Genomic DNA, 13,284 nt, shown 5'->3' with positions numbered 1-13,284 from the left:
CAATTTATTTATTTTTTTAAATTCAGTTTTAACTACAACTCAACTTCCCCTTGTAAAGACACCCTTAGGCTAGTTTCACACGGGCAATCACGATTTTGGCGCAAAAAAAATCACGGCAAAATTGCGATTTTTGAGTGTCAGCGATGCTGTTTTTGGAGAATAATCTCACATCACATCGCTGCCGCCGGCGATAATATCGCACAATTTTTTATCGCAAAAGTCAATAGGACTTTCTAATGTTAAAATCGCATCACATCACAATGCACATTTGTTGGATTTCCTGGTCAAAAAGATTGACTTCACAGTATACCAAACATGACATTGTGCCGTCCCTCCTGGGTCTAAATGAAGAACGGGAAAAGAATTCACAGTTCAGATTGTTTAATTTTGTAAAAATGAAGAAAAACCCCACAATATTGCTGTAATCAGGACCCCTAGAAATACCTCCATACTGTCACTGAACAAGTCCCACAATCCGTAGATCAATAACTCTATATGAGGGCCAAATAATACCGCCACACCATGATCAGCTATTATCATCACATACTATCAGTGAGCATACTGAATAATGACTACTACATAGATCAATAATAACTCTATATGAGGGCCAAATATTACCGCCACACCATGATCAGCTATTATCATCACATACTATCAGTGAGCATACTGAATAATGACTACTACATAGATCAATAATAACTCTATATAAGGGCCAAATAATACCGCCACACCATAACCACATAATACCATTATTACCCCCCATACAGTCATCATATACTTGTAGATACCAGCTCTATGCAGGTGCTCTACAGACTGTGTAAGCAATTACAATATCATTATATCCTGTGACCACAGGGGACATCCCCTTTTCTTCTCCATGTGGACCAGACAGTCATGACAACGTCTCCCAATCACAACTTGTCTCTGCAGAATTTGACACAGACATCTTTGATTCCTCAGTTTTCTATCCACCCGGTTTCATTTTCCAGACATCTACATAATCTTCCCACCCGCATTGCCTCAGATAGTAATAATGCCACCCATGGAGGCCCATGCAGAAATAGTATCCCAATTTTTGTGCTCCCTGCAAACACCATATAGTCAGTGCCACTCTTAGGCCGGCTGCACATGAGCGTGACGGGCTCCGCCCGGAATATTCCGCGGCGAAGCCCGTCACGGCGCCCCCCAGAGACCCCATACTTACCAGCGTATCCAGCGTCTTCGCTCCCACATGACGGTTCCCCGCCCACCGCCGTGTCACTTGACACGCCCACCGCGTCACATGATGCGGTTGGCCGTGTCATGTGACGCGCCGGCAGCGGGAGATAGCGTGAACGGACGGCTTCCATTGACTGTAATGGAAGCCGTCAGCGCGTACACCCGCGGCAAATAGAGCATGCCGCGGGTGAGGACGGGAGATTTCACGGTGCGGATTTCCGCGGTGGAATTCCGCACCGTGAGCACTGAGCTATTAGGTTCAATAGAACCTAATAGCTGCGGGCAACGCAGCGGATTTTCGCCGCGAATCACGCGGCGGAAATCCGTTCGTGGGAAGGAGGCCTTAGTGTCCCACACATAGTCTTTAGCTGCAGCAATCACATCTCCACAGTGCTACCTATTGGAAGGCAGCATTTTTTCAAGCCAAAGTCTGACTCTTTATAAAAACCTTGTAACAATGACTGGGAATTAAAAGCAAAGCAAGACTCCATGTATAGACAGCTGTTTCAGGAGTCTGTACATGGAGTCTGGCTTTGCTTTTAATACCCAGTCATTGTTACAGGGCTTGTATAAAGAGTCTGTCTTTGGCTTGAAGGAATGCTGCCTTCCAATAGGTGGCACTGTGGAGGCATTATTCCATCTCCCTTATTTGCATTATTACTGGATTAGTCATGTCTCTGCATTGCCATCTTTCCTACTAATACGGGTGGCATGCCCTCACGAATACATGTCATATTGTCCTCAGCCAACTTTATTGCATGTCTGCAGCAAGTTCACAGCACTTGACAATACAACCGTGTGCAGGAACCAATAGCACCTGGCCGTCTGGCCTCCAGCTAAACATTCACGTTGATCCTCACTACATTTAGGCCTAGCACCAAAACTTTGATGAACATCACAGGTCAGCAACCATCTACCATATGTCATGTCAGCACAGGGGGGCATCCCTCCCTGTTATGCCTTGCAGTGAGCTGCATACACCTCTACCCAGACCGCATGGAGGCCAGGAGCTCAGGTGCGCCCTCTCTTCTATTGATCCGGCTCAGGTGCCTCATAATTAGGACCATTAAACATCTCAACACTTTTACTTCTCTAGGTTTCATACCCAACCCATTGCAGCCTTTTATAATGATGCCCTCTAGTGGATACTTTAATAACTGCACTCATACAGTGTATGGCCAATGTCAACTCTAAGATTTATGCATTTTTTAGATAGAAGAATCTCCTTCCCTTGCAGTAACCTTTACAAGAGGCGATTATTATCCAAAATGCTGCCAACAGGTCATGGAGCAAGAAATCGCTCACCTCTTGGAGTCACTTGTTTTCTTAGCAGTACTAAAAGCCAACCGACTGCTGGGCCGTGTAAGCAGGAGCTGCTCAATGCTTTAACGCCTCCTGTTTACTGTGAATGGAGGTCAGACCTGCACAGCTTGGCAGCAGGTTGGGGCCAAAATTAAAACTGGCAAACCTCTTGGGGCTGCGGACAGGTTTTTAGTGTCTCACTTTGTATTCTAGAGTTTAAGGATTAAAGTATTTTGGAAACCCCAAGATGCTCTGTGTGCTGGTGATTAGATATCAGCGTGGACCTCAGTTGGTTCATTATCCTGTTTTTTAGAAAAACTATTATTGTGCGCTGCTGCACTATATATACTTAGGAACCAAAGATAAGGTGACCAGACATCCCGATTTAGGTGGGACAGTCCCGCTTTGGGACCCTGTGTCCCGCTTTCTGCCAAGACCCCAGAGGGACAGCCATTTGTCCTGGTTTTGGGACATTTGGCCCACTTTTGTCCCGCTTCTGGGAAATCAGGTCACCATTATAGTGATTACCAGCAGGAGTCCCGCAGCTCCCCAGCCGTAATCAACCTGCTGGCAGTGTGTGCATTCGGGATCTTTGTCCCCTCCTCCCCTCACCTCTCCTCTTTCTTCCGCAAGAGAGGAGAGGAGGCACTGCTGCAGGCGCACACACTGACGCCGGCAGCAGCACTTAGAGGAGCAGCGGCGCTGTGAAGACCAGAAGGAGGTAAGTATATGGATCTTTGGAGGAGCACTAATACTATGGGGCTACTGTGGCAGTCACTATTATTGCTGGGTTTACTGTGGGGGGTACTATTATTGCTGGCTAGGGCTACTGTGGGGGTAATTTATATTACTGCGGCTGGTATAGGGGTCATCAAACAGCGGCTCACTTTTTTTGGACAGGTGATGCGCGCTTACTCACTGGAAACAGTATTGATGCTTGGGAAAGTCAGTGGAAAGAGAAGATCAGGACAACAAAGGACAAGATAGCGAGATACAATCAAGGCCACCACCAACATGTCAATCGCCGAACTGAAAGAAGCGGTGAAAGACAGAAATACATGGAGAACATTGATCTATGGCATGACCGAAGGTCAGATGCGACTGAACGGATAATCATCATTACTACTGAGGCCACTCTGCACGTGGCAGCATACCTCAAGCTGACTTAGGGTATGTTTACACGTGGCGGGAGTGCTGTGGAATGTCCAACAGTCAGCACTCCCCTCACCTCCTCCGTAGGCTTCCCGCTGTCAGCGCTCCCTATCTTCCAGTTCCCAGCGGTCTGGTCAGGTGTGGCACTGCTGGTCAGGTGAGGCCACTACAGGTTGCTGGGAACTGGAAGCCGGGGAGCGCTGAATGCGAGAAGCCTTTCAGAGGAGGTGAGGGGAGCGCCGCATAGTATGCAATTAGCTGCTAAATTAGGATATGCGGCTGATTTCCAGTCAAAATCCGCACCAGTGATATGTATGTTGACTGTTTTTTGGATGCAGAAATGCTGCAGAATTTGCTCCCTGTCTTTTTTTGATCCGGCCATGTACTTTTTATAACGACGGAAGTAAAATCATACGTCATGATAAGCCCCGCCCCTGACCACACCCCTTTGTCCCTGAGTTACCTGCTCACCTTACCTAAGAAAACGCCTAAGCAGAATCACATAAAACTTGCAATGCACTTCCTGCAGCATCAACACGGCTCCAAATACTACAGGACAGGTTGAAAGATTCTGCCGCACCGCCACTACTGGGGATACAGGACCGTCCGTGACTTCAGTGACAGTCATGTGACAGTTATCACCGAGGTCCTTTACCCTGCACAGTAAAGTCACGCTAGCCATTACCGCTGCTAGTGGTAAAGTTTGGGCTAGTGACTTGACTCTTGACATCATAGTCATGTCACAGTCCTTTGCCAGACGCTTATTGTGCTGCTGTAGGTATTTGCAGTCACAAATGATGTCTCTTTTTGTGTGGCTCTCTCTTGCCATCTAGTGGTAGAACAAGCCATCTGCAGCCAATGATATGGAAATGAGTGTGTGCAATCTGGAACTCCCTTGCTATGGTGAAACTAAATCTCCTGGCATGTACTGGCAGCCTGTAGCTGTCAAAGTATCCTGAGAGTATACAGTATATTGTAATTGTGGTATATATTATACTGTAAGCACTGTTCACTTTTATTTGTGGATGAGATACGCCTTGTAGATCATTTGCCAATAACATGCTATCATCATTGTACGGGTTGTATTTGACAGGAAGCAGTCACACGCCCGTATCGCGAGTTGCACCCAAAAACCTCAGGCACAACTCACACAGAAGGTACAGGGATGAGGATAGAACTTGCAGTGAACTTTCTGATTGTGTGTGAAGCATCGCTCATGTGCTTGGCCTCTGCAACATATACAGCTTGGAATTGCACTTTGTAGGCACATTGCAGATGAGACTGTTGGGTGGTAAGCCAAACTATCGATGCACCTCCGCCGAGAGAGAGGCGGCAGGCTGTGAACGTCAAAAGTATAAGCACAGTTTCCTGGCCTTTTCCAGCAGTGGATGTAAACCTGGGTAATTGTTTAGGAAGTGCTCCACTGCCAGGTTCATCACATGGACCAGGCAGGGTACATGTGAGATTGTTGAGGCGAAGAGCTGCCAGCATGTTGGCCCCATTGTCACACACAACCTTGCCTGGTTTCAGATTGTGCGGGGTCAGCCACGTATCAGCCTGGTCCGGCAGTGCCGTCAACAGCTCTTCGGCCGTGTGGCTGCTCTCCCCTAGACATATAGAGTTTTAGGAGAGCGTGTTGGTTTTTACCAGGTGTAGCGCTATATGGAGGCCGGGTTCGGTCACATAAGTATATCTGTGCCCATGTGGAGGGTGTTGAAAGGTGATTCGAAGAGGAGGAGAAGGGGACAGACACGGATGAATGACCCACAAGTCTTGAGGGATCAATGAAACATGGACCGCAACTTTCAGCTTCATGACCCACCTGCAGGACAATGACCCAGTGTGCTGTTAAGGACATGTTTTGCATTTATCCATGCCTGAAAGCGCTGCGGAATAAGTTGGCGCTATACAAATAAAGATTATTATTATGTAACACCTCTGGCCATGCTTGCTGGGCCATGTGTCCGTGGTGAGGTGCACCCAACCACTGACAGTGTTCTGCAACACCAGGAACAGATCACTCACATGGCAATACGGGGCAGGGACAGCTTTTTGGGAAAAGAAATGGCAGCTGGGCATCTGGTACTGTGGGTTAGCACGTAGCAACACGTTGTGGAAGGCGTCTGTGTCCACTAGCCTGAAGGGCAGCATTTCCATTGCAAGCAGCTGTACCATGCTTGTGTTCAGGCTTTGTGCTCGTTGATGGTTGGGGTGGAATTTTTTACATTCCCATAGATGGGGGTGAAGGGCTGCTGACGCGGGACATGCTGGAATATTGCGTAGATGTCAATCTCGGTGAAGGTGGTGGTGATGATGATGGCTCATCTTCTGCTCTCCGTTTCCCACTCCTGGCTCTGAAGCTTGCGGATCAATCGTCAGTTGTGGAGGAGAGGCCTGAAAAAGAAGTGTTATTGCCCCTACGCAAAACTGCCTCTCTGAGCGAAGAGGCTGCTACATGAACAGGAAGGGAGAGGGAGCGGGGTGAGGCTGACTCTGTGCCCTCTGACCCAGGTTGGCTCTCCAAGGAGCAGGTGGTGGGAGTTCATGTGACTGTTCACACAGATTATGTTGAGGTTGTTTATTTTCTTGCTGCAATTTAAATGCTTACCACAGATCTTACAGATCACCGCTGTGATATAGAGACTGGCAGGCTCAGCCATATCGTCACCCATGTTGTGCCACTGTTATCCCATTCAGGCCTTGAGTAGTGAGAATGCAAGATAAGTTTCCAGTTCTCCCCCCTCCATCCATTACACACTCCTGCCTGTTGAGATGCAATTTGTCTAGAGCAGAATATGATGCACTAAGATCACTCTCTAGGGATAGGAATATTACGATAAGAGCTGCCGATAAGGGGGGTGCCGTGGTCTTGATGGATACTACACAGTATGAGAAAGAAATTTTGCAACAGTTGGGAGAGGTAGAGGTGTATGAGAAATTCGAGAGAAATTCAACAGAATGATTTCAGAGAGAGCTGCGTATTTTCCTCAATGAGGCCCTTATAGAAGGTGTCATGGATCGGGCTCTTGCTGATTATTTGATTGTGATATATCCTAGAACTCCAATTATTTACACCCTTCCTAAAATTCACAAAGACCTCAGGAACCCTCCTGGATGGCCTATAGTTTCAGGTTGTGATTCTTTGTTTGCTAATATTTCAAAATTCTTGGATATTAAGAACATTTGCAATTACTGCAGATTCGTATATTCGGAGATACGAGTGACTTTTTGGACAAATTGAAGGAAGTACATGTAACAGAGCGGACTATACGTTTGATCTAGTAGCGCTTTATAGGTCTATTAAGCACACTAAAGGATTGGAGGCCATCAATCGGTACCTAGAGAAATCAGACATCCCACCACATTGTGCAAGGTTTGCCCTGTTGTTGCTGGAGTTCATCCTCACCAATAACTATTTTGTTTTTTGGGGGGTGTACTACCGGTAACGGCAAGGTACAGCTATGGGGTCCCATGTGGCCCCTACTTACGCCAATGTTTACATGAGGGTTTTTGAGGAAGATTACCTCTATACCTCCCCTCACAGGTCATTCATTAAATCTTGGTGGAGATTTATAGATGACATATTTATGATCTGGGAGGGACCGATTGATGAGCTATTATCTTTCCAAACTGCTTTAAACTTGGTTTAGCCTGAGCTGCAATTCACACTGTCCTATTCATCTATAAAGATTCCATTTTTGGATGTCACTGTGACCAGGGTTGGTGATACTCTGGTCATGGACATCTATACAAAACCCACAGACCGTAATAACCTCTTACAATTTGAGAGTTTCCATCAGATGATTGATTCGCTGCCTTGGGGTCAGTTGTTGAGGGTCAAAAGAATAGTGAAGGGGAATAATATAGATGAGAGATTGGGGCAGATGTGCGGGAAATTTATAGAAAGAGGCTATCCAGAACAGATTTTGTTAGAGGCATCGGATAAAGTTAAGAAGATGGAGAGGAGTGATCTGCTGAAGCCAAAGGATAGGTCTAGAGAGAAAATGAGGATTCCTTATGATGGCATACGGGAGAGGGAAAAATTTGAAAGATGAATTGGTCCATCCAATGGTAGAGACAGATAAAGATGTTAGGCAGAGATTATTTGCACCTACGCGCGAAGGTAATTTCCCTTGTTTAGGCTGTGGCTGTTGCGGCAATATGGCCAAGGGAGATACATTCAGGCACCCCATCACGGGCAAACAATTCCCTATTAAGAGCAGATATACCTGTAACACTAACTATGTGGCTTACCTCCTGACCTGCCCTTGTGGGCTAGGGTATGTGGGTGAGACCACACAGGAAGTAGAAAAAAGAATTTCGCAGCACAAGAGTACCATTCGTACGGAAAACAAAGAATTTCCGGTGTCTAGGCATTTATTGGATTTGAGACATTCAGTGAACCAATTGAGATATAGGGTTATAGACCATATGCCAGAATTGCCATGGGGTGGTGACCGTGAATTAAAAACTAAGATCGATCCAAATGTTGGATACCATGGCGCCTAAGGGTTTAAACTTAGAGTATAGTTATGTGCGGCACATTTAGGGATTACTCTCAGCACCACTGATGTTTTTAATCATGTACAATGTTGGGCAGTTGGTAATGAAAAATATTAATAAGAAGCCCTTTTTCTATTTGTGTTTACAGGTTTCTTATTCATCCGGTCTCCAGGGGTTTGATGGACAGCTGGTGAAGATCTACATAGAAAAAACTGCTAAAACATGTATTTGCTCTTGCTATCATCCTATTGTGGATCATTATGCAATTTGATGGATTTCAGTCCACGATGTGATGGGTGATAATGATATACTTATATGTTATAGATGGGGTCAAGTGATAGCTTGTTGTTTAAAATTAGTATAATATGTATCGGTCATAGAGGGGTTAAATATGTTCATTGAAGTGAAGTTGCTGGTTGCCGGGGCCGCTAGCGCATGTGCAGTGGTCCAGTTACACGATCTGTGGCGTGATGACGTAACAATGCAATGCGGAGGTCTTCGCATGCGCAGTGGTTTAGATACACGATTTGTGGAGTGTCCAGTGGTGTGATGATGTAACGACGCAATGTGGAGGTCTGCACACGCGCAGTGGTTTAGATACACGATTTGTGGAGTGTCCAGTGGTGTGATGACGTAACGACGCAATGCGGAGGTCTGCACATGCTCAGTGGTTTAGATGCGCGGTTTGTGGAGTGTCCAGTGGCGTGATGACGTATTGACGCAATGCGCAGGTCTGCGCGCGTGCAGTGGTTTAGATACACGATTTGTGGAGTGTCCCGTGGCGTGATGACGTAACGACGTAATGTGGAGGTCTGCGCATGCGCAGTAGTGTGCAGGGACGCCGATGACATGTGAGACCCGGACGCATATTAACACTAACTGCTTCGGTTATGCACGCTGCCGATTCCAGCCAATGAGGTGGCTGGAATTGGCACCACGTGACTTCACATCGTGCACGAGCAGTACAGTTCAGCAGCCGTGCACGATGAGAGCTGCGCGTCACGTGACCCGTGACGTCACCGAGCCTTGAATTTGCCCGCGGATTCCGAGCCCTATTCACCTACATAGGAAGCTGATGGTTGGAGCCTTTTATACAACTTACAATGTGGGAGAGTAAGATTTGTGAGCTATGTGTGGTGAGTACCCACCTGAGATTTGTGCGCTGTGCGCTACTTGTGGTGAGTACCCACCTGAGATTTGTGCGCTGTGCGCTACATATGGAGACGAGACCACCTGAGATTTGTGTGCTGTGCGCTAAGTGTGGTGACGCGGCCACCTGAGATTTGTGTGCTGTGCGCTACGTGTGGTGAGTACCCACCTGAGATTTGTGCGCTGTGCGCTACATGTGGAGACAAGGCCACCTGAGATTTGTGTGCTGTGCGTTACGTGTGGTGACGCGGCCACCTGAGATTTGTGTGCTGTGCGCTACGTGTGGAGACGCGGTCACCTGAGATTTGTGCGCTACGTGTGGAGACGCGGCCACCTGAGATTTGTGCGCTGTGCGCTACGTGTGGTAACGCGGCCACCTGAGATTTGTGCGCTGTACGCTACGTGTGGAGACGCGGCCACCTGAGATTTGTGCGCTGTGCGCTACGTGTGGAGACGCGGCCACCTGAGATTTGTGTGCTGTGCGCTACGTGTGGTGAGTACCCACCTGAGATTTGTGCGCTGTGCGCTACATGTGGAGACAAGGCCACCTGAGATTTGTGTGCTGTGCGTTACGTGTGGTGACGCGGCCACCTGAGATTTGTGTGCTGTGCGCTACGTGTGGAGACGCGGTCACCTGAGATTTGTGCACTACGTGTGGAGACGCGGTCACCTGAGATTTGTGCGCTGTGCGCTACGTGTGGTAACGCGGCCACCTGAGATTTGTGCGCTGTACGCTACGTGTGGAGACGCGGCCTCCTGAGATTTGTGTGCTGTGCGCTACGTGTGGAGACGTGGTCACCTGAGATTTGTGCGCTGTGCGATACGTGTGGAGACGCGGCCACCTGAGATTTGTGTGCTGTGCGCTACGTGTGGAGACGCCGTCACCTGAGATTTGTGCGCTGTGCGCTATGTGTGGAGACGCGGTCAACTGAGATTTTTGCGCTGTGCGCTACGTGGTGACGCGGCTACCTGAGATTTGTGCGCTGTGCGCTACGTGTGGAGACGCGGCCACCTGAGATTTGTGTGCTGTGCGCTACGTGTGGTGAGTACCCACCTGAGATTTGTGCGCTGTGCGCTACATGTGGGGACGAGGCCACCTGAGATTTGTGTGCTGTGCGCTACGTGTGGTGACGCGGCCACCTGAGATTTGTGTGCTGTGCACTACGTGTGGTGACGCGGCCACCTGAGATTTGTGCGCTACGTGTGGAGACGCCATCACCAGAGAGTTGGGCGCTGTGCGCTACGTGTGCTGAGTACCCACCTGAGATTTGTACGCTGTGCGCTACGTGTGGAGACGAGGCCACCTGAGATTTGTGTGCTATGCGCTACGTGTGGTGAAGCGGCCACCTGAGATTTGTGTGCTGTGCGCTACGTGTGGTGACGCGGCCACCTGAGATTTGTGCGCTGTGCGCTACGTGTGGAGACGCGGCCACCTGAGATTTGTGCTCTGTGCGCTACGTGTGGTGAGTACCCACCTGAGATTTGTGTGCTGTGCGCTACGTGTGGAGATGCGGCCACCTGAGATTTGTGTGCTGTGCGCTACGTGTGGTGACGCGGCCACCTGAGATTTGTGTGCTGTGCGCTACGTGTGGTGACGCGGCCACCTGAGATTTGTGTGCTACGTGTGGAGACGCGGCCACCTGAGATTTGTGCGCTGTGCGCTCCATGTGGAGACGAGGCCACCTGAGATTTGTGTGCTATGCGCTACGTGTGGTGACGCAGCCACCTGAGATTTGTGTGCTGTGCGCTACGTGTGGTAACGTGGCCACCTGAGATTTGAGCGCTGTGCGCTACGTGTGGAGACGCGGCCACCTGAGATTTGTGCGCTGTGCGCTGCATGTGGTGAGTACCCACCTGAGATTTGTGTGCTGTGCGCTACGTGTGGTGACGCGGCCACCTGAGATTTGTGTGCTGTGCGCTACGTGTGGAGACGCGGTCACCTAAGATTTGTGCGCTGTGCGCTACGTGTGGTAACGTGGCCACCTGAGATTTGTGCGCTGTGCGCTACGTGTGGAGACGCGGCCACCTGAGATTTGTGCGCTGTGCGCTACATGTGGTGAGTACCCACCTGAGATTTGTGTGCTGTGCGCTACGTGTGGAGACGCGGCCACCTGAGATTTGTGCGCTGCGCGCTACGTGTGGAGACGCGGTCACCTGAGATTTGTGCGCTGTGCGCTATGTGTGGAGAAGCGGCCACCTGAGATTTGTGTGCCGTGCGCTACGTGTGGAGACGCCGTCACCTGAGATTTGTGCGCTGTGCGCTATGTGTGGAGACGTAGTCACCTGAGATTTGTGCGCTGTGCGCTACGTGTGGGGACGCGGTCACCTAAGATTTGTGTGCTGTGCGCTACGTGTGGAGACGCGGCCACCTGAGATTTGTGTGCTGTGCGCCACGTGTGGTGAGTACCCACCTGAGATTTGTGCGCTGTGTGCCACGTGTGGTGAGTACCCACCTGAGATTTGTGCGCTGTGTGCTACGTGTGGAGACGCCGTCACCAGAGAGTTGGGCGCTGTGCGCTACGTGAGGAGACGCCGTCAACTAAGATTTGTGCGCTGTGCGCTACGGGTGGAGACGCGGCCACCTGAAATTTGTGCGCTGTGCGCTACGTGTGGATACGCGGTCACCTGAGATTTGTGCGCTCTGCGATACGTGTGGAGACGCGGCCACCTGAGATTTGTGTGCTGTGCGCTACGTGTGGAGACGCCGTCACCTGAGATTTGTGCGCTGTACGCTACGTATGGAGACGCGGCCACCTGAGATTTGTGCGCTGTGCGCTACGTTTGGAGACGCGGCCACCTGAGATTTGTGCGCTGTGCGATACGTGTTGAGACGCGGCCACCTGAGATTTGTGCGCTGTGCGCTACGTGTGGAGACGCAGTCACCTGAGATTTGTGCGCTGTGCGCTACGTGTGGTGAGTACCCACCTGAGATTTGTGTGCTGTGCGCTACGTGTGGAGACGCCGTCACCTGAGATTTGTGCGCAACGTGTGGAGACGCTGTCACCTGAGATTCATGCGCTACGTGTGGTGAGTACGTCACCTGAGATTTGCGTGACGCCACCTGACGCAACCTGACTTTTTTTTGCAGAGTCGTGCGCCACGTGTGGAGACGCGGCCACCTGAGATTTGTGAGCTGTGTGCTACGTGTGGAGACGCGGCCACCTGAGATTAGTGCGCTGTGCGCTACGTGTGGAGACGCCGTCACCTGAGATTCGTGCGCTACGTGTGGTGAGTACGTCACCTGAGATTTGTGTGCTGTGCGCTACGTGTGGAGACGCCGTCACCTGAGATTCGTGCGCTACGTGTGGTGAGTACGTCACCTGAGATTTGCGCAACGCCACCTGACGCAACCTGACTTTTTTTGCAGATTCGTGCGCTACGTGTGGAGATGCGGCCACCTGAGATTTGTGCGCCTTTTTGCAAACTTACGTGTGGAGAGGATCCTGACGTTTTGAGAAAATTTTTGCTTTGCTCGGACCAGCTGACATAACTCGGCGAGGTAAGCTGCTGCATCTGCCAAAATTTTCATCACGTTCATCTGCTCATACGTGCATATTTGCGCATATTAGCAGGTTTTTGCTTGCATCTGTTCATATGTGCATATTTTGCGCATATTTGCAGGTTTTCACTTGCATCTGCTCATATGTGCATATTTGGCGCATATTTGCAAGTTTTCGCTTGCATCTGCTCATATGTGCATATTTGGCGCATATTTGCAGGTTTTCGCTTGCATCTGCTGATATGTGCATATTTTGCGCATATTTGCAGGTTTTTGCTTGCATCTTCTCATATGTGCATATTTTGCGCTTATTTGCATGTTTTTGCTTGCATCTGCGCTATGCGCATATTTGCAGGTTTTCGCTTGCATCTGCGCTATGCGCATATTTGCAGGTCTCCGCTTGCATCTGCACATATGCGCATCTTTGCAGGTTTTCACTTGCATCTGCTCATATGCGCATA

Source organism: Eleutherodactylus coqui, chromosome 13 (genome assembly GCF_035609145.1).
Source record: "Eleutherodactylus coqui strain aEleCoq1 chromosome 13, aEleCoq1.hap1, whole genome shotgun sequence".
Taxonomy (NCBI): Eukaryota; Metazoa; Chordata; class Amphibia; order Anura; family Eleutherodactylidae; genus Eleutherodactylus; species Eleutherodactylus coqui.
The sequence above is the reverse complement of the archived record's forward strand: the minus strand, read 5'-3'. Positions refer to the sequence as shown.